Source organism: Rhinoraja longicauda, chromosome 1 (genome assembly GCF_053455715.1).
Source record: "Rhinoraja longicauda isolate Sanriku21f chromosome 1, sRhiLon1.1, whole genome shotgun sequence".
Taxonomy (NCBI): domain Eukaryota; kingdom Metazoa; phylum Chordata; class Chondrichthyes; order Rajiformes; family Arhynchobatidae; genus Rhinoraja; species Rhinoraja longicauda.
In genome coordinates, this window is record NC_135953.1 from 20,326,723 (window position 1) to 20,343,063 (window position 16,341).

Here is a 16,341-nt window from a genome sequence, read left to right on the forward strand (position 1 = left end):
TACCCCTCTAAATCTGTCCTATCCATGTACTTAATATAAATATTTCTGAAACGTTGCGATAGTCCCTACCTTAACTACCTCCTCCAACAGCTCATTCCATACACCCACCACTCTTTGTGTGAAAAAGTTACCCCTCAGGCTCCTATTAAACCTTTCCCCCCCTCACCATAAACCTATGTCCTCTGATTCTCGATTCCCCAACTCTGGGATGTTATATGCGCTTTGGCTAAGCATCTCAACCAAACATCCGCACTGCCAAGCTGCCTCAGGTTGAGTTAATTGTAAAGACAGTCAAGAGCGTTTTTCATTGTCATTTGTGGCGGCAACAAAACTATGAGATTTTGGCCTCCAAATTTGAGGAAGGATATTCTTGCTATTGAGGGCGTGCAGCGTAGGTTTACTAGGTTAATTCCAGGAATGGCGGGACTGTCGTATGTTGAAAGACTGGAGCGACTAGGCTTGTATACACTGGAATTTAGAAGGATGAGAGGGGATCTTATCGAAATGTATAAGATTATTAAGGGGTTGGACACGTTAGAGACAGGAAACATGTTCCCAATGTTGGGGGAGTCCAGAACAAGGGGCCACAGTTTAAGAATAAGGGGTAGGCCATTTAGAACAGAGATGAGGAAAAACCTTTTCAGTCAGAGAGTTGTGAATCTGTGGAATTCTCTGCCTCAGAAGGCAGTGGAGGCCAATTCTCTGAATGCATTCAAGAGAGAGCTAGATAGAGCTCTTAAGGATAGCGGAGTCAGGGGGTATGGGGAGAAGGCAGGAACGGGGTACTGATTGAGAATGATCAGCCATGATCACATTGAATGGCGGTGCTGGCTCGAAGGGCAGAAGGGCCGAATGGCCTCCTGCACCTATTGTCTATTGTCTATGCGATTGCTACTTTCAGCAGTTGAACTGTCCAATTATGCACTGACACACAAATGAATATGTAATAATCAATAATACAATAGATTAATAAAAATCTAATATTTATTCATCATAATAGAGCAAAGCCTAATTCTGCAGTGCAATCAGAAACGCGGTCCATAGAAGATCATAGTTGCTGTGCTGGTGGTCAGTGTTCAAGAGCCTGACAGTTGCTGGGAAGAATGTACTTGAACTGGTGCTCAGGGTTTTCAGGCTGCTGTACCTTCTTCTCACTTGTAGTAGCGAAATGAGAGCATGGCCAGATTGCTGTGGGTCTTTGATGCCAGGGGCCACAGTCTTAGAATAAAGGGGAGGCCATTTAAAACTGAGGTGAGAAAAAACTTTTTCACCCAGAGAGTGGTGAATTTGTGGAATTATCTGCCACAGAGGGCAGTGGAGACCAAATCACTGAATGGATTTAAGAGAGAGTTAGATAGAGCTCTAGGGGGCTAGTGGAATCAAAGGATAAGGGGAGAAGGCAGGCACGGGGTATTGATTGGGGACGATCAGCCATGATCATAATGAATGGCGGTGCTGGCTCGAAGGGCCGAATGGCCTCCTCCTGCACCTATTTTCTATGTTTCTATGCTATTAGCTGCCTTTTTGAGGCAGTACCCCCTTAGGATGATGGTGAGTGGGTACCTGTGATAGACTGGGTAATCTCCATCTCTCTTCATAGCCTCCATTATTCCCGGGTGATCGAGTTACTAAACCAGCCGTGATGTAACCAGTCAGTATTCTCTCTCCTGTGCACCATGTAGAAGCTTAGTTTAGTACTCCAAAGACGTACAGGTATGTAGGTTAATTGGTTGGGTAAATGTAAAAATTGTCCCTAGTGGGTGTAGGATAGTGTTAATGTACGGGGATCGCTGGGCGGCACGGACTTGGAGGGCCGAAAAGGCCTGTTTCCGGCTGTATATATATGATATGATATGATATGATATAGTTTTGTTTAGAGATCCAGCATGGAAACAGGCCCACCGAATCCGCACCGACCAGCGATCCCCGCACATTAACACTATCCTACACACACCAGGGATATTTTACAATAATACCAAGCCAATTAACCTACAAAACCTTACATCTTTGGAGTGTGGGAGGAAACCGAAGATCTTGGAGAAAACCCACGTGGTCACGGGGAGAACGGAGAAACTCCGTGCAGACAGCACCCGTAGTCGGGATCGAACTCTGAACTCTGGCACTGTGCTGTCAGGCAGCAACTCTACCGCTGCGCCACCATGCCGCCCTATTAGTTTGATCGAACTTTCAGGGACATACCAAATCTACTCAATCTTCCAAGGATGTGAAGGCGTTAAGGAGCTTTCTTTGCGATTGTATCAACATGCTGTGCCCAGGATAGATCTAATTTACACTAACTTGTCTGCTACTCAGCCACAGTTTTTGAAGTTCAGCCCACAAGTAAACACGGGCCTTTATGATATTACACGTTTGAAGAAAAGGCAATGAAAGAATATGAACATAAACAGTGTGGGTCTGTGAGATTGGGTCTGCTATTTGTAGAGAACACTTCCTCCTCAATGAACATGGACGCTGGAGTTACTCAAGGCTGGATACAGAGACAAGGAACTGCAGACGCTGGTTTACACAATGGACACAAAGTGCTGGAGACTCCATCTCTGCAGAACATGGAGCACACCCTGAAACATAAACTGCAGGTTGCCTTCACCACCTGTTTCACTGCTGGAAGTCTGCACTGGGGCAGAGGGAACGCACAACTGCCTGGAGCTGAGGGGCAGATGTGTTTACATCTGGGACGGCTGGCATCTGTAGCAGGACATTTATTACATTGTAGTACGGCCGTATTCACTTGAATGGGATTGTCATCCCTGATTGAAAAGTAATCTGTGGGGAGTGGTTTTTACTTTAATTTACTTGTGCAGAAGGGTTTTTAAGTTTATTGGTTTAATTTTCTATTAATTTAACGAGGGCCGCACAGTGGTGCAGCAGTAGAGTTGCTGCCTTGATCCGGGTTTGATCCTCACCTCTGGTGCTAACAATACCTGCGTTTGTACGTTCTCCCTGAGACCGCAGAGGTTTTCTCCGGGTGCTCCGGTTTCCTCCCACATTCCAAAGACGTGCAAGTTTGTAGGTTAATTGGCTTTTGTAAATTGTCCCTAGAGTGTAGGATAGAACTAGTGTACTTGGTGATTGTTGGTCGGCGCGGACTCGATGGGTCGAAGGGCCTGTTTCCTCACTGTATCTCTAAATTAAACGAAACTAAACCATTCTGTTGATTCATGGATTCATGCTTTCCCTTTCTTAAACTGTGTCTCAGCTCCTTGGTCTTGTTAATGTTGAAAGCAGGATTGTGGATCTGGCACTATTCAATTATCAATCTCTCTCCTATATTCTTATACTTCATTACCCGTTATTCATCTAACAGTAGTATTGTCAGTGAATTGAAAGATGCCTTTGGAGCTGTGTCACTCCATGTTCTCCAGGGATGCTGCTAGAACCGCTGAGTTTCTCCAGCACTTTGTGTCCTTTGTGTAAACCAGCGTCTGAAGTTCCTTGTTTCTATATCTAGCCTTGAGGAACTCCAGAGTTCATGGTCATTGAGGAGGAAGTGTTCTCCACAAATGGCAGACCCAATCTCACAGACCCACACTGTTTATGTCCATATCCTTTCATTGGCTTTTCTTCAAACGTGTAATATCATAAAGGCCCGAGTTAACTTGTGGGCTGAACTTCAAAAACTGCGGCTGAGTAGCGGACAAGTCAGAGAAAATTACAGGAAAGTACAGTGACATTTCATTAATAGGAGCAATTTGCAAAATTAAGTAGGCATATTTATTTTGTGGAAGAAACAACTTAAGCACTTTTAATAATTATCAGAAACCTTTTACAATGCCATTTTGTGGTTCCTGTTGGCAACCAATTGCTCCTCTGTCTCAACCATCAGCCTTCATTCCTCAGTAAGGGTCATAAGGTCATAGGTGATAGGAGCAGAATTAGGCCATTTGGCCCATCAAGTCTACTCCGCCATTCAATCATGGCTATGCTGCCTGTCCCACTGAGTTACTCTCGTATTTTGTGTCTATCTTTGGTGTAAACCAGCATCTGCAGTTCCTTCCTACACAGTCCTGAACTACTATCGGACTATCTTTGATCGGACTTTACTGGCTTTACCTTGCACACAATGATATCTTATCATCGTACCATCCATCTGTACACTGTGGATGGCTCGATTGCAATCATGTATTTGTTATCCCACTTTTCAAGAAAGGAGCGAGAGAGAAAACGGGGAATTATAGACCAGTTAGCCTGACATCAGTGGTGGGGAAGAAGCTGGAGTCAATTATTAAAGAGGTAATAATGGTGCATTTGGATAGCGGTAAAAGGATAAGTCCAAGTCAGCATGGATTTATGCTTGACTAATCTTCTGGAATCTTTTGAGGATGTGACACATAAAATGGATGAAGGGGAGCCATTGTATCTAGACTTTCAGAAAGCCTTTGATAAGGTCCCACACAGGAGATTTGTGAGCAAAATTAGAGCACATGGTATTGGAGGTAGGGTGTTGATATGGATAGGAAATTGGTTGGCAGAAGCAAAGAGTAGGAGTAAGCGGGTCCTTTTCAAAATGGCAGGCAGTGGCGAGTGGAGTGCCGCAAAGTTCGATGTTGGGGCCGCAACTGTTTACCATATATATTACTGATCGGAAGAGGGAATTAGAAGCAACACTAGCAAGTTTGCCGGTGACACAAAGCTGGGTGGCAGTGTAAACTGCAAAGAGGATGTTAGGAGGTTGCAGGGTGACCTGGACTGGTTGAGTGAGTGGGCAGATGCGTGGCAGATGCAGTATAATATAAATAAATGTGAGGTTATCCACTTTGGCGGTAAAAACAAGGAGGCAGATTATTATCTCAATGGTGTCAGGTTAGGTAAGGGGGAAGTGCATCGAGACCTGGGTGTCCTTATACACCAGTCACTGAAAGTTGGCGTGCAGGTACAGCAGGCAGTGAAGAAAGCTAATGGCATGTTGGCCTTCATTCATAACAAGAGGATTTCAGTACTGGAGTAAAGAGGTTCTTCTGAGTTGTATAAGGCCCCGGTAAGACCACATCTGGAGTATTGTGTACAGTTTTGGTCTCCTAATTTGAGGAAGGGCATCCTTGTAATTGAGGCAGTGCAGCGTAGGATCACGAGATTGATCCCTGGGATGGCGGGACTGTCATATGAGGAAAGATTGAAAAGACTAGGCTTAGAAGGATGAGAGGGGATCTTATAGAAACATATAAAATTATAAAAGGACTGGACAAGCTAGATGTAGGAAAAATGTTCCCAATGTTGGGCGAGTCCCGAACCAGGGCCCATAGTCTTAGAATAAAAGGGAGGCCATTTAAAACTGAGGTGAGGAGGAACCTTTTCACCCAGAGAGTTGAGAATTTGTGGAATTCTCTGCCACAGAGGGCAGTGGAGGCCAAATCACTGGATGGATTTAAGAGAGAGTTAGATAGAGCTCTAGGGGCTAGTGGAATCAAGGGGAGAAGGCAGGCACGGGTTATTGATTGTGGACGATCAGCCTTGATCACAATGAATGGCGGTGATGGCTCGAAGGACCGAATGGCCTCCTCCTGCATCTATTTTCTATGTTTCCATGTATTGTCTTTCTGCTGGCTGGTTATCACTGTACCTCGATACACGCGACAATAAACTAAACTGAAACTGAAGCCCAGCGATCCTTACTGCCACCAACCTTACCACCACCAATCATTTGTCTTCTTCAGTCCAGCTTTGTGGATGGATCTTGCCCTCACCTCATATTCCGCTTGGATAACTTGCAAGCCAACGGTATGAACATTTACTTTTCCTATTGTAGGTAACTATAAACCCCTCCCCTTCCATGCCTTCACCACCCCCTCCCCCCCCTTTCCCATCACTCCCCTGTGTCCCACCTGGACGTACCTATTTCCCCCCTCCCTCTGCCCTTCAATAGACAATAGACAATAGACAATAGGTGCAGGAGTAGGCCATTCAGCCCTTCGAGCCAGCACCGCCATTCAATGCGATCATGGCTGATCACTCTCAATCGGTACCCCCGTTCCTGCCTTCTCCCCATACCCCCTCACTCCGCTATCCTTAAGAGCTCTATCCAGCTCTCTCTTGAAAGCATCCAACGAACTGGCCTCCACTGCCTTCTGAGGCAGAGAATTCCACACCTTCACCACTCTCTGACTGAAAAAGTTCTTCCTCATCTCCGTTCTAAATGGCCTACCCCTTATTCTTAAACTGTGGCCCCTTGTTCTGGACTCCCCCAACATTGGGAACATGTTTCCTGCCTCTAATGTGTCCAATCCCCTAATTATCTTATATGTTTCAATAAGATCCCCCCTCATCCTTCTAAATTCCAGTGTATACAAGCCCAATCGCTCCAGCCTTTCAACATACGACAGTCCCGCCATTCCGGGAATTAACCTAGTGAACCTACGCTGCACGCCCTCCATAGCAAGAATATCCTTCCTCAAATTTGGAGACCAAAACTGCACACAGTACTCCAGGTGCGGTCTCACCAGGGCCCGGTACAACTGTAGAAGGACCTCTTTGCTCCTATACTCAACTCCTCTTGTTATGAAGGCCAACATTCCATTGGCTTTCTTCACTGCCTGCTGTACCTGCATGCTTCCTTTCATTGACTGATGCACTAGGACACCCAGATCTCGTTGAACTCCCCCTTCCACCTACTTCTTTCCTTGAACATCACAACTTGCAACTCTTCAATCCTTTTGTCTCACACCTTCTGTCTTTTCATTTCTGGCCTTTGTCCAATCATCTGTCTGTCAAAAAAAAGCCTCATCTTAGTTTAGTTTAGTTTAGTTTAGTTTAGAGATACAGCGCAGAAACAGGCCCTTTGTGCCGCCGAGTCCACACCGACCAGCGATCCCCGCACATTAACACTATCCTACACACACTAGGGACAATTTTACGCATACACCAAGCCAATTTACCTACATGCCTGAGCATCTTTGGAGTGTGGGAGGAAACCGAAGATCTCGCAGAAAACCCACGCAGGTCACAGGGAGAACGTACAAACTCCGTACAGACGGCACCCGTAGTTGGGATCGATCCCGGGTCTGTGGCGCTGCAAGAACTGAAGAACTGTAAGGCAGCAACTCTACCGCTGCGCCACCGTGCCGCACGATCTCTCTCCACTTATTAATAGCCGGGCTTTGGCCTGCCCCTCCTCTCTTCCAGCTTTCTCACACCCAACCCAAAATGTCGCCATTGCTTGTTCACCAGAGATGCTGCCAGATCCGCTATGTTACTGCAGCACCTTTTGCCTTTTGTGCGAACCAGCATCTACCAGTTCCTTGTTTCTATCGGAAAATACCAACTCTATTCCATCTGCATAGAATCATTCATTGGAAATCATGGAATCATACAGTGATCACAGCACTAAAGGCCCATTTTTACCTGGACAAACTCTCTCCCAGAGCAGATCATCAGTTAAATAACATCTCACCTTCTTCCGTCAGTTCCCGAAATGATGAACCCAAGCATGCCAAAAGCCTTCCTCACCACCCTATCTACCTGTGACGACACTTTCAAGAAACTATGTCGTTTTTAGTTTTGTTTAGTTTAGTTTAGTTACTGCATGGAAACAAGCCCTTCGGCCCACCGAGCACGTCGACCAGCGATCCCATCTACACAAGTACTATCCTGCACACACCAGGAACAATTTACAAACTTTATCAAAGCCAATCAATCTACAAACCTGTACGACTTTGGAGTGTGGGAGAAAAAACAAAGCACCCAGAGAAAACCCACACGGTTACAGGGAGAACTTGTACTTCTTTCTCCCTCTGCTCTACACCACTCCTCAGGGGTTGTCTACTAGTCACCCAGAAGGCCATGCCCTGGCCGATCCATTTAAAAATAAACTTCATTCACAGAAAACATACGCAGGAAACACAATGCAATCTGGGCACGTCTTACTTTAAATTCATTGGGCTTTCAAATTCAATACATTCATTGTGCCATTAAATCAATGCGTTCTATTTAAAATCAAAGCACCAAAAGCCTCTCGTGTATTCTCCTTAAACAATGCACCCAGAAATTGATTGAGAGGCTGTTACACAAGCCCTCAGTGCCCAGTGGCGGCAGGTCCTTACACTGTGATCCTTCCCCACAGAGGCTTTGCGATGGCTGTATTGATCTTCAGTGTGACCCTCGACATGTACTCTTGCAGTCTGGAATGTGCCGGTCGGCAGCATTTGTCAATAGACAATAGACAATAAACAATAGGTGCAGGAGTAGACCATTCAGCCCTTCGAGCCAGCACCGCCATTCAATGCGATCATGGCTGATCACTCTCAATCAGTACCCCGTTCCTGCCTTCTCCCCATACCCCCTCACTCCGCTATCCTTAAGAGCTCTATCCAGCTCTCTCTCTTGAAAGCATCCAATGAACTGGCCTCCACTGCCTTCTGAGGCAGAGAATTCCACACCTTCACCACTCTCTGACTGAAAAAGTTCTTCCTCATCTCCGTTCTAAATGGCCTACCCCTTATTCTTAAACTGTGGCCCCTTGTTCTGGACTCCCCCAACATTGGGAACATGTTTCCTGCCTCTAATGTGTCCAATCCCCTAATTATCTTATATGTTTCAATAAGATCCCTCCTCATCCTTCTAAATTCCAGTCTACAGACAGCCTGTGGAATTGGAGGATCAGCAGGTTCTGGGCAAGCCAGAGTGTGTCTTTCATCTTTGAAGATCTTCCAGCAGCAGCTGATCTATTACTTGTTATCTGCTGTGGGGAGAAGCCATTAGATCAGAGTCTTTCCTTCAGTTTAGAGTTACAGCGTGGAAACAGGCCTTTCAGCCCACCGAGCCCGCACCACCCAGCAATCCCCGGACACTAACACTATCCTACACACACTCTGGACAATTTACACTTACACCAAGCCAATTAACCTACAAACTTGTACGTCTTTGGAGTGTGGGAGGAATCCAAAGATCTCGGAAAAAACCCACACAGGTGATGGGGAGAACGCACAAACTCTGTACAGACAGCACCCGTAGCCAGGATCGAACCCGGTTCTCTGGCGCTGTAAGGCAGCAACTCTACCACTGTGCTGCCCTCTTATGAATTTTTATTCACTGCATATACAGTGGGCAGCAGAGTGGTGCAGCTTGTAAACCTGCTGCCTTACAACCCCAGTGACCTGAGTTCAATGCTGGCCTCTGATGCTATCTGCGCTGTCTGTTCATGAGTTCATAAGTCATAAGTCATAGGAGCAGAATTACGCCATTCGGCTCAATGAGTCTACAATGAGTCTCACACGTTAGAGGCAGGAAAAATGTTCCTGATGTTGGGGGAATCCAGAACCAGGGGCCACAGTTTAAGAATAAGGGGTAGGCCATTTAGAACGGAGATGAGGAAAAACTTTTTCAGTCAGAGAGTTGTGAATCTGTGGAATTCTCTGCCTCAGAAGGCAGTGGAGGCCAATTCTCTGAATGCATTCAAGAGAGAGCTAGATAAAGCTCTTAAGGATAGCGGAGTCAGGGGGTATGGGGAGAAGGCAGGAACGGGGTACTGATTGAGATTGATCAGCCATGATCACATTGAATGGTGGTGCTGGCTCGAAGGGCCGAATGGCCTCCTCCTGCACCTATTGTCTATTGTCTGCCATTCAATCATGGCAGATCTATCTTTCACTCTCAACCTTGTTCTCCTGCCGTCTCCCCGTAACCTTTGACACCCTTACTACTCAAGAACCTATGAACCTCCACTTAACAAATACCCAATGACTTGGCCTGCACAGCCACCTGTGGCAATGGATTCCACAGAATCACCACCCTCTGGCCAAACAAATCCCTCCGCATCTCCATTCTAAGAGCTTTTTATTGACAAAGCTCCGAAAAGGAACAAGAAACTCCATGAAACAGGTATGTAAACAGAGTACTCAGTAGATACCACAATAAACAACAGAAAATTGTAGCGCACGGTAGCGCAGCGATAGAGTTGCTGCTTTACAGCGAATGCAGCGCCGGAGACTCAGGTTCGATCCTGACTACGGGTGCTGCACTGTAAGGAGTTTGTACGTTCTCCCCGTGACCTGCGTGGGTTTTCTCCGAGATCTTCGGTTTCCTCCCACACTCCAAAGACGTACAGGTATGTAGGTTAATTGGCTGGGTAAATGTAAAAATTGTCCCTAGTGGGTGTAGGATAGCGTTAATGTGCGGGGATCGCTGGGCGGTGCGGACTTGGTGGGCCGAAAAGGCCTGTTTCCGCGCTGTATATATATGATATGATGATATGAAAAGAAGGTCAATAAATAAAAAGTTTAGTTTAGTTTACAGATATAACGTGCAAACATGCCCTTCGGCCCACCAAGTCCGCTGGTCGGCACGGACTTGGTGGGCTGAAGGGCCTCTTTGCACGCTACATCGGTAAACTAAACGAAACCTTTAATTTTCTTAACTTCTTTTTTGTTGTTTACACTAACACCATCCTACACACTTGTACGCCTTTGGAAGGTGGGAGAAAACAAGAGCACCCCGGGAAACCCACACGGACACGGGGAGAACGCACAAGCTCCACCCAGCCAGCAACTGTAGTCAGGATGGAACCCGGGCCTCTGGCATGGTAAGGCAGGAACTCTACCGCTGCGCCACCGTGCCACCCTTAAACATTGTAGCGCATTCTGCACTCTGCAATTCCCAGCAACACTATGTGGAGGCTTACAATGGTTCTGCCACCTTCCCCTGTGGAATCTTTCCCCATCTTTCCAGAATGACCCTTTGTCCCAGCGGCAATTCCTTCGAACAACGACGATGCATTTTCCACAACAGTTATCGCTGCTTCCATATCTTGTTACTCCGGCAGTAACTGCTGGCTTGGCTAAAAACAAGGCCAGATACAGTCGTCACTGATCATGGGAGCAATTATCTGTGTGATGCCCACAGAACTCAGCGACCAAAGAGATATAGCAGAGAATGCCAGGGCAGACTGTGATGAATGTGTCTGCCCTTGGTTCATTTTATCTAGTAAAGACTGCGGAAAGGGAATTACATACATACCGAATGGTGTCAAATTGTTGAAAGTCTTGTAGAAAGCTGATTAAAGTGCCATTCCAAATGCCTTACTGAGAGCTTCATTTTCCACAAGTTGGAAAGGAACCATTAAAATGATTTACAAAAAGGTTAAAATGAAAGGACTTGCAATATAAAAGATTAATTTCTTCTGACTGGTGTAGACTCGACTCGAAGCTTCGAAAGAGTTATGGAAGTAATAAAGAAATAAAAAGTGCACCCAAAAGCAGTCAATCTCTGCCTTTTTAAATTGTAAAGAAAGAACTTGCATTTATATAGTGACTGCATAATAGTGACTATATAATATACAGTCTGAAGAAGGGTCTCGACCCGAAACGTCACCCATTCCTTCTCTCCTGAGATGCTGCCTGGCCTGCTGAGTTACTCCAGCATTTTGTGAATATAATATATAGTGATTCCAGAGTGTGATGGAGTCATACGGCTCAAAAACAAGCCCTTTTATTAGTTTAGTTTAGAGATACAGAGCGGAAATAGGCCTTTCGACCCACCGAGTCAGTGCTGACCAGCAACCCCGCACACTAACACTATCCTACACACACTCAGGGCAATTTACATTTATACCAAGCCAATTAACCTATAAACCTGTACGTCTTTGGAGCACGGGAGAAATCTGAAGATCTCGGAGAAAACCCTCGCATGTCACGGGGAGAACATACAAACTCCGTGCAAACAGCACCTGTAGTCAGGATCGAACCAGTGTCTCTGGCGCTGTCAGGCAGTAGCTGCGCCACTGTGCCGCCCTTCGGCCCATCAAGACCATACTGACATTAGGCACCTATTTAGATAAATCCCAATTTATTCTTGCCACATTCTCATCATTTCCCCTCAGCTTTACACACTTGGGGCAATTTACAGTGGCCAATTAACCAAGCAAAGCACACGTCTTTGGGATGTTGGAGAAACCTGTAGTACCCAGTGGAAACTTACATAGTCACAGGGAGATCATGCAAACTCCACAAGACAGCATTGGAGATCAGGATTGAACCCAGGCCTTTGAGCCAACAGCGCGAGTAGTGGTACCACTGTGACACCACATGTGTATCTTGATCAATGATGAACTGTTGAGATATGGGAGTTACTGATGGAGGAATCCCACACAGCCACTTAGCCGGGACAGCACTGTGAGGGGAACCAAACCATCTGTTTTAGTGATACAGTGGCACAGCGGTAGAGTTGTGGCCTTACAGCGCCAGAGACCTGGGTTCCATCCCAACTACGGGTGCTGTCTGTACGGAGTTTGTACGTTCTTCCCGTGACCGCGTGGGTTTTCTCCGGGATCTCCGGTTTCCTCCCACACTCCAACGACGTACAGGTTTGTAGGCCAATCAACATGGTATAATTGTAAGTTGCCCCTAGAGTGTAGGACAACGCTAGTGTATGGGGATCGCTGGTCGGCGCGGGCTCGGTGGGCCGACGGGCCTGTTTCCCCGCTGTATTTCTAAACTAAAACTGAACTAAGATATCAATTGATGGTATTTATTGGCCAGGACGTTGCAGTGAACTCCCATGAATTTGTTCAAAATGACACCATGCAGTATTTTATGCACGCCCAGTTTAATGTCTCATCTGAGGATTCCAAACTGTGATATCTGTTGAAATGACGTGCTAAATGTCACTGGGAAGCGTCTTAAACTCAATTGTCTGGTTTAGAAGTGAGAAAGTTCCCAGAGAGCCAAGACTGATGCCAGGAGTCCTTCAATAGAACAACTCATTGCTTTGAAACTGAGGAAGGGCGAAACAATTTCTGGCACAGTGGGCCTTACATCTCTCAACGTTATGACTGCTGCAGTTAGAGGCACATACAAGCTGCTAAATCATATCTTTGCCTGACAGCCATTTGCACTATGCTGTGTTTACATTGCCCAGAGTCCAATATAGTCTGACGTCAGACGCAAAAAGCTGGAGTAGCTCAGCGGGACAGGCAGCATCTCTGGAGAGAAGGAATGGGTGGTGTTTCAATAGACAATAGACAATAGGTGCAGGAGTAGGCCATTCGGCCCTTCGAGCCAACACCGCCATTCACCGTGATCATGGCTGATCATTCACAATCAGTTCCCCGTTCCTGCCATCTCCCCATATCACTTGACTCCACTATCATTAAGAGCTCTATCTAACTCTCTCTTAAAAGCATCCAGGGAATTGGCCTCCACTGCCCTCTGAGGCAGAGAGTTCCACAGCTTTCAGGTTGAGACCCCTTCTTCAGACTGGTTAGGGATAAGGGAAACGAGAGATATAGACGATGATATAGTCTATCCAGTCTCTCATATGAAGAAAGACTGGAAAGACTCGGCTTGTACTCGCTGGAATTTAGAAGATTGAGGGGGGATCTTTTAGAAACTTACAAAATTCTTAAGGGGTTGGACAGGCTAGATGCAGGAAGATTGTCCCCGATGTTGGGGAAGTCCAGAACAAGGGGTCACAGTTTAAGGATAAGGGGGAAGTCTTTTAGGACCGAGATGAGAACTTTTTTTTCACACAGAGAGTGGTGAATCTGTGGAATTCTCTGCCACAGAGGGTAGTTGAGGCCAGTTCATTGGCTATATTTAAGAGGGAGTTAGATGTGGCCCTTGTGGCTAAAGGGATCAGGGGGTATGGAGAGAAGGCAGGTACAGGTTACTGAGTTGGATGATCAGCCATGATCTTATTGAATGGCGGTGCAGGCTCGAAGGGCCGAATGGCCTACTCCTGCACCTATTGTCTGTTTCTATGATTTAGAGAGATAAAGAACAATGAATGAAAGACATGCAAAAAGGTAACGATGACAAAGGAAGCAGGCCATTGTTAGCTGTTGGGTGAAAACAAGAAGCTGGTGCGACTTGGGTGGGGGAGGGATGGAGAGAGAGGGAATGCCGAGGCTACCTGAAGTGAGAGAAATCAAGGGTCATACCACAGGGTTGTAAGCTGCCCAAGCGAAATATGAGATGCTGTTCCTCCAATTTGCATTTAGCTTCGCTCTGACAATGGAGGAGACCGAGGACAGAAAGGTCTGTGTTGGAATGGGAAGGAGAATTAAAGTGTCCAGCAACCGGGAGATCAGGTAGGTTCAGGCGGGCTGAGTGAAGGCATTCTACACTCTATAGTCTACAGTCAGAAGATGGGCCCCAATCCAAAATGTCACCACCCCATGTTCCCCAGAGAAGCTGCTTGATCGGCTGAATTACCCCTTGCACCTTGTGTCTTTTTTTTGTAAACCAGCACCTGCAGTTCCTTGTGTCTATAATATATATGCTCAGTCTTTGTACTGCTGTCAAGGCATTATGTGCACAGAAACAACCCCCCAGGCAAAACCCTTCCCTTAACCCCCCCCACCTCACACTTTAACATAAACCTGCATGTCCCCCGGGGGGCAGCAGAGGGTGCATTCTACTGCAGGCCAGGCAGCATATCCATTCTACGGAGGCAATGGACCAGTGACGTTTCAGGTCAGGACCCTTCTTCAGACTAATTGTACGAGGAGGCAGAAAGCTGGAAGAGAGGTGGGGGGGGGGGGGGGGGGGCAGGACAAAGCCTGGCAAGTGATAGGTGGATACAGGTGAGGTGGGGGGATAGATTGGCAGATGGGTGGACAAAGGGTAGAGATGAAAAGGAGACAAAAGGGTGTCAGATGAGAAGAGAAGAGGAGTGAAATGTTAAGCCAGAGGCAAGGATATAGGTGGAAATGAGGCGGAATAGTGGGAGAAATGGTGTGAGAGGGGGCCACTAGGAAGAGAGGGGGGGGGGAGAAGGAGTGGTGTTACTTAAAATTGGAGAATTCAATATTCATATCACTGGGTCGTACGCTACCCAAGCAGAATATGAAGAAATGTTCCTCCAATTTGCAACGTGACGCTCTGTCAATGGTGGAGGCCCAGAACTGCAAGGTCATTATGTGAATGGAAAGAGGAATTATAATGCTTAGCCACCGAGACCTTCGCGGACCTGCCGCAAGTGTCCAGCAAAATGGCCGCCTAGTGCATGCTTCTCCAGCTTTCTCCCTGCTACTACAAACAGTCCGAAGAAGGGTCGCAACCCAAAATGGTGTCCGTCCATTCCCTCCGCAGATGGTCCTGACTTGCTGGGTTACTCCCCATCACTTAGTGTTTTGCTCAGATTCACCGTTTGCAGTTCCTTGTGCTGCCAAAGAAAGGAGCACAAGATGGATGGGTGACGGTTGCCCCTCGTCCCTTCCCACTTCCTGCCGCCTCCGTACAATCAGTCTGAAGAAAGGTACTGACCCAAAATGTCACCAATCCTCCCTGTTCTCCAGAGGTGCTGCCTGGCCCGCAGAGTTACTCCAGCACATCGTGTCCTTTTGTGCAGTCACCTGCACATGCAGTTCCTTGTTTCTACTCCTGGTGTAAGCACGTCCATTCTGCGCCCTTGCAAAAAGCCGCAGGCACAGGTTTCTGTCAGTTCCTCAGTTCCAGAAACTCCCCGCCTGCTCTGTTGACAAACCCGCACCGACTGCGAGGATGTGGGTTGTTCATTGAGGGGCTCAGAGGGCCGACGGAGGACGGAGGGTTTTCAAGAGCATTTGCAGCTGTACTCACTGAAAACACCGGGGCCTGGAGCCTGCTACCAGTCAGCACTGGGCGAGGACAAGGGTGTGCAGAGTACCACCACTTCCTCATTGAAAACAGACCCTGTGAAAGGAACCTTTTCTTTAGCTTGGGCTTAATGCATTTCCAAATCTCCCATTCGTCCACAACATGGAAAGTCGGCGAAAACAGAAATGTCTGGAAATGTACCGGGGTTTCAAGAGCAGAACTAGGCCACTCGGCCCATCAAATCTACCAGGTTAAAGGGAGGAGGGCAACAGTTCTACTGCAATACCTTGTGGGGGCAGAGAGTTTATAATGAGAGCTCCTCCTGCCACCCCCATATCATCGCTATCACACCCTGTGCGAGTGACATCCCGGCCACTCCCTCCTCCCTCCCCCCCCCCCCCCCCCCCCCCTCACCCATCAGGTCAAAAGGTGCAGAAGTGTGAAAACGCACTCCTCCAGATTCAGGGACAGTTTCTTCCCAGCTGTTACCAGGCAACTGAACCATCCTACCACAACCAGAGAGCGGTCCTGAACTACCATCTACCTCATTGGTGACTATCCTTGATCGGATTTTGCTGGCTTTACCTTGCACTAAACGTTATTCCCTTATCATGTAACTGTGCACTGTAAATGGCTCGATTGCAATCATGTATTTATTGTCTGTTGGGGGAGTCCAGAACAAGGGGCCACGGTATAAGAATAAGGGGTAGGCCATTTAGAACTGAGATGAGGAAAAACTTTTTCAGTCAGAGAGTTGTGAATCTGTGGAATTCTCTGCCTCAGAAGGCAGTGGAGGCCAGTTCTCTGAATGCATTCA